The 6508-nt window shown below is 49.8% G+C and overlaps 1 pseudogene; it reads left to right on the top strand.

Annotated features, from left to right (window-relative positions):
* The window catches only part of LOC102787624 (carbohydrate sulfotransferase 8 pseudogene), a 6767-nt pseudogene extending 2358 nt beyond the window's left edge, over window positions 1-4409 (top strand).
* The last annotated feature ends 2099 nt before the right edge of the window (window positions 4410-6508 follow it).

The raw sequence follows: 6508 nt of genomic DNA, 5'->3' as shown, positions 1-6508 counted from the left end.
ACACATCTCACTCCTCTCTCTCACCACCCTCTCTCTCTCTCTCTCACTCACACTCTCCCTCTCTCACTTCTCACTCACCCTCACTCTCTCACTCTCTCTCTCACTCACCCTCTCTCTCTCTCACTCACTCACACTCTCCCTCTCTCACTTTCTCACTCACCCTCTCTCTCTCTCACTCACTCACACTCTCCCTCTCTCACTTTCTCACTCACCCTCTCTCTCTCACACTCACACACTCTCTCACTCTCTCTCTCACTCTCTCTCTCACTCACACTCTCTCTCACTCTCTCACTCACCCTCTCTCTCTCTCACTCACTCACACTCTCCCTCTCTCACTTTCTCACTCACCCTCTCTCTCTCACCCTCACTCGCTCTCTCTCACACTCACACACTCTCTCACTCTCTCTCTCACTCACTCTCACTCTCTCTCTCACTCACTCTCTCTCACTCTCTCACTCACCCTCTCTCTCTCTCACTCTCTCACTCTCTCTCTCACTCACTCTCTCTCACTCTCTCACTCATCCTCACTCTCTCACTCACTCGCTCCCTTTCTCACTCACCCTCACTCTCTCTCTCTCACTCTCTCTCTCTCACCCTCACTCTCTCTCTCACACTCACACACTCTCTCTCTCACTCTCTCTCTCTCTCTCTCTCTCACTCACCCTCTCTCTCTCTCTCTCTCTCTCTCTCTCACTCTCTCTCTCTCACTCACCCTCTCTCTCTCTCTCTCTCTCACTCACTCTCTCTCACCCCCACTCTCTCTCTCACACTCACACACACTCTCTCTCTCACACTCTCTCTCTCTCACTCACCCTCTCTCTCACACTCACACACTCTCTCACACTCACACACTCTCTCTCTCACTCTCTCACACTCACACACTCTCTCTCTCTCACTCTCTCTCTCTCTCTCTCACACTCACACACTCTCTCTCTCTCACTCACCCTCTCTCTCACACTCACACACTCTCTCACTCTCACTCTCTCACACTCACACTCTCTCTCTCTCTCACTCACCCTCTCTCTCACACTCACACACTCTCTCACACTCACACACTCTCTCACTCTCTCTCTCTCACACTCACACACTCTCTCTCTCTCACTCTCTCTCTCTCACACTCACACACTCTCTCACTCTCTCTCTCTCTCACACTCACACACTCTCTCACTCTCTCTCTCTCTCACCCTCTCTCTCTCTCTCTCTCACTCACCTGTGTTGCAGTTTGTTTTCAGCTTCATTAAACAATCCTAACCAAAAGTGTCCACATACTTCTGCTCCTGACCGTGCTCTCCCCCCCCCCCCCCTCCTTCCTTCTCAGGTGTGCAGGTGCTGGCGGCTCCCAGGCGGCCTTCACAGAAGGTAACAGCAGCACAGCGACACCTGCTGGACTCACACAGCATCACATTTTCCAAACAGAGTAAACACACGGAGCAGAACCCAGATTAGAGCGCCATCCAGTGTCCACAGCCAGCATGACAGCTCCTGTGGTTAGACATCCATATATTTTAGTGCAACAGAAAGTTCCTGATCAGTTCTTGTGAGTCTCAGATCATCGAGGACCTTCTGCTCCACCGTTTCTAATTTACATAAAAGTTTCGGGGATCAAAGTTTGAAGGTTTATAATGGTTGTTGTCAAGTTTTAGCTTCATGTATCAGAAACATGTGTTTTTGAAACATGGCCACTGTCTTTCACTAAAACTCGGGTAATATTTAAACATGAATATCAGACTAAAGTTGTGTCCTCGAGCTGAATCAGGGTCTGTAGACACGTGCATGAAACATGAGTTGGATGTAGGTGGATTTCATAACAATGTAAAATAATAGTTTTAACATGAAGAAACATCAGAAGATTCGTATCTGAGTTCAGCTCTGCAGGTTTCAGACGGGGATGTATTTAAAAATGTAATTTAAATGTAATATGTTCACTTTTGATCCTGCAGTGTCTGACAGCACCCAGAATCTCAGAGAGATGGTTCTGTTCAAATGTTTCAGAAACATTTCATCATCATCATCCTCAGCTGCAGCTTCCCAGCCTCGTAAACAGTGTTTGGACCACACACGCACACACACACACACACACACACACACACACACACACACACACGTTTAGGTTGGAGACCTGCAGCTGAGACTGCAGACGTCCTGCATGATTGATCAGGACACTCACAGCATCTTTTCGTGTTTATTACTCATTTGACTTCAGATGGAATTCAGATTTTCAGGTTCAGAGAGTAGAACCCTGCAGAGTAGAAACATGCAGAGTAGAACCCTGTAGAGTAGAACATTGCAGAGTAGAACATTGCAGAGTAGAACCTTGCAGAGTAGAACCCTGGAGAGTAGAACCCTGCAGAGTAGAACCTGTAGAGTAGAACCCTGTAGAGGAGAAACATCCAGAGTAGAACCCTGGAGAGTAGAACCCTGCAGAGTAGAACCTGTAGAGTAGAACCTTGCAGAGTAGAACCCTGCAGAGTAGAACCCTGGAGAGTAGAACCCTGCAGAATAGAACCCTGCAGAGTAGAACCCTGCACAGTAGAACCCTGCAGAGTAGAACCTTGCAGAGTAGAACCCTGCACAGTAGAACCCTGCACAGTAGAACCCTGTAGAGTAGAACCTTGCAGAGTAGAACCCTGCACAGTAGAACCCTGCACAGTAGAACCCTGCACAGTAGAACCCTGCACAGTAGAACCCTGCAGAGTAGAAACCTGATCGATGGATCAGAACGTTTTATGTGAATCGGAGCCGGTCAGGCATCATCGACTCTTTACATGCAGGAAATGGCGAGCGCGGAGGTTAAACATACAGACCACGCCCTGCGTGATGGGAAACGCCCACTGATGACATGCCCTCTGTTTCCTGTATGTGTGTGTGTTAAAGGAAGCCGGCGATGCGGCAGGACGTCGTCCCGTCTCTCCGCCCGCTCTCCGCCCCCAGCCACCGTCCTCCTCGCTATTCTCTGACTCACCGCTCGGCTCAAAGCAGCCGCTCACTAAACGCCGCAGGAAGCTGCTGCTGAAGAGCAGCGTGGCGGCGTCCAGCTCCCCCACGGGCCAAGTAGAGGTGGCGCTGCAGCTGGCGAGGATGCAGGAGTCACGGCACCGCCTGCTAACAGATATCTGTGCCCAATACCAGCCGGGAGTGGGCAGGCGGCCGCCGTCGCAGCGGCAGGTGTCGCGGGTGTACGTGGAGGAGCGGTCCCGGCTGCTGTACTGCGAGGTGCCCAAAGCCGGCTGCTCCAACTGGAAGCGGGTGCTGATGGTGCTGAGCGGCAGCGCCGCGTCCACACGGGACATTCCCCACGACGCGGCGCATTACGAAAACCGCCTCCCGCGGCTCAGCGGCTACAGTCGTGCTGCCGTTGCCGAGCGGCTTTGCTCCTACACCAAAGTGCTGTTCGTCCGGGAGCCTTTTGAGCGCCTCACCTGCTGGACGTGCGGCGGCCCGTGGGGATGGACATCCACTGGGAGCCGGTGAGCCAGCTGTGCAGCCCGTGCTTCCTGCAGTTCACCTTCATCGGGAAGTTCGAGAGCCTGGAGCGTGACGCCAACTTCCTGCTCCGAAGCATCGGGGCGCCGGCTAACCTCACGTTCCCGGACTTCAAGGACAGGAACCCACTGGCGGAGAGGACATCCTCCAGCATCACGCAGAAGTACTTCTCACAGCTCAACGCCACCGAGCGGCAGAAGGCCTTCGACTTCTACTACATGGACTACCTGATGTTCGGGTACCCCAAGCCCTTCAGCGACCTGCACTGAGCCAGTGCCGCGCTCAGCGGGGTGGGACAAGCTGAGGCTGCGTACCTGTGCAGGTGTGAGAGACTCAGAGACTGATTTTTGTGTTTGTGTGTTTTTAACGACTTCTGTGAAGTTTTGTTGCGTCCTGCAGAGAGAAGCTGTCAGATAACGGCGGGAATCACATGGATGCTTCCGGGCTCAGACGCCGTGATGTCACACATTGACACCTTTGAGTCAATTGCTTGCGACTTTGAGGCATCAGCCAATCAGATCGCATTTAGCCAAATCTGCTCCAAACGCGGCTGTTGGCGAAAGAAGCTGAGTTGGTCTGCACATGTGCGGAGGAGGATGAGCCGATGTGACCTCTGACCTCGGCGTTGTGGCAAAGACACGGTCGAGATGCTGTTTAATAATTTTTTTAATCAGTGAATCAGGCATAAAAAATATAAAAATGTTTTTCACAAAAATGTCATTTTATTATTTAACATTATGACTCTGGATTATTTTAATAACGACCTTAAATCTGCTCGGGTGGAGGAGTGGCTCAGTTCATCATTTATGTACAGTCTGTTTAAAGCAGGAACAGGAAGTGAGGTAGGAGGTGATGCTGCAAATGTGTTTGTGGTGATTTTCAGACGACCTCGAAGCCTTAACGCAATAAACGAGACACTCTTTGAACACCTGGAGACTCGCCTCTTATTCTGACACTCACAGCAGGCTGACCTTTGACCTTTGTGCTCAGGTCTGGGTGTAAATAAAGTTTGTTATTATTCACCTGTGGACCCAGTTGGACCCTCTAGTGGCCGGTCCAGGCCTGGGAGCCTCATGTTTGATAGCAGAGGCCTAACCTGGGTAACTTCAGGCTTAACCTGGTTTCTATACAGATAAATCACCATGGTAACTTAAGATCAAGATTAAAGATAAATAGGTATGACATCACTGCCTACTGACCAATCAGATCTCCAGAAAATACCATTTTTGGACGACCCCTCGGCCCTCTGAGCTGGAACAGCAGGTCTGTAGTTTATCACCGTGTGATGTCTCGTGTTTCTCTGATCAGTGACTTTTAAAAAGCCGTTACCTTAGAAACAAACAGCAGCACTGAGCGCGCTCGATGATGAGATACTTTGGCGCTGTGGAGCACCAGAGTTGTGATTTGTGGCGACGAGCTGGGCCCCCGTTCTCCGACCCAAACAGGAAAACTGAGTTCACACGAGAATAACTCTGAGCTGAATTAACGAGTGACATTTAAAACGAGGTTAATGTGTCACACTGTGACTCACAGGATCACCACCAGGGGGCAGAGTTTGACCTGTGTGTGCACCCGCTGTTATCATCTTCACTGCCCTGTACCAACACAGAGCAGCTACCTGAACTCGTTAGTTTCAGTCAGGTTTCAGAGCTCAGCACAGAAACAGCTTTAGGTACAAATGATCTTGATACATGCTTCCCCTCGGCAGCATCACTAGCATACATTTACACCGCTATGCAGATGATGCACTGAGTGTTTTTTCTTCACTCACTATGTGTTAACAGACCTCTCTGCACTGAATCATATCTGTTATTAACCTCTGTCTCTCTTCCACAGCATGTCTTTATCCTGTCTTCCTTCTCTCACCCCAACCAATCACAGCAGATGGCCCCGCCCCTCCCTGAGCCTGGTTCTGCTGGAGGTTTCTTCCTGTTAAAAGGGAGTTTTTCCTTCCCACTGTCGCCAAAGTGCTGCTCATAGGGGGTCATATGATAGTTTTTCTCTGTATTATTATTATTATTGTGGGGTCTGGTTACAATAAAGCGCCTTGAGGCGACTGCTGTGATTTGGCGCTGTGTTAATAACATTTAAACTGAATTGAATAAATCCCTTAAATAGAAAATGTGCGACAGAGTGAAGCAGTCTAAAAGATGTGAAACAGCAGTTTAAATTTCAAATATTTTATAATAAGACAAAACTACAAACTCTAACTAACTGAAGCCTTTCATTGAGCGACCAAACAAACTGTGCACATGTGGCAGCACTGCTGCTGTCAGTGTGTTTGTATGTAACAAAATCAAAGTGCAGACATGAGTTTGTGACTCGTCACCGAGCTAACAGCCGATCGGCATGTTTGTACTCTCGGCTCGCGTTGCCTTCATGTTCCCAGGAGCACTCAGCTGACAACATCTAAAGACCTGCAGGCCGTTCGAGTCACGTCTTCCTTTAACAGCGTTTCATAGAGAGAACGTCACAGCAGCAGACACGGTGGTGTGATGGTCTGTGCTGCTCTGCTTCACTGAGGGAATTCTGCTCTCTACCAGAAACCCCTGAAGGCAGCAGGACGATGATGAGGTCCTGCAGCACGCCCCCCTCTGATTGGCTCAAAGAACAAAATGAAGTTAAGTCTGGAACAAACGGTTTGACTGTAAACGGCGGTTGATTTTGGAAACAGCGTTCGCTCAAAGTGGAGCCAAACCAGCACGATATGATCCAGGTGTAACAAAGATTTACAGGTGTGCGCTGATCTGTGTGTAACGTCTGAGGACTCACACATGTGTTCATCCAAAGCCGAATAAATTCAGAGCTTTACAGTTAATGAAGTTCAGATCGTTTCAACAACGTCCCACAGATCCACGAACGTGCGCTCGGGTCACTCTGTGTGGATCAGGAGGAGGGCGGAGCGTCGTCCTCGGGAACATCCTGGTTTCAGGGTCATTCCAGTGCTGATCCAGTTTGTACCACAAGGTGGCGCCAGTGGGTCATCTTGTATTTACAGGACATTGTAGGAATATGAAAAAAAATC

The sequence above is a fragment of the Neolamprologus brichardi genome, chromosome 7, assembly GCF_056152115.1.
Source record: "Neolamprologus brichardi isolate AB-2024 chromosome 7, ASM5615211v1, whole genome shotgun sequence".
NCBI lineage: Eukaryota > Metazoa > Chordata > Actinopteri > Cichliformes > Cichlidae > Neolamprologus > Neolamprologus brichardi.
This window is presented reverse-complemented; position numbering and strand designations above follow the sequence as displayed.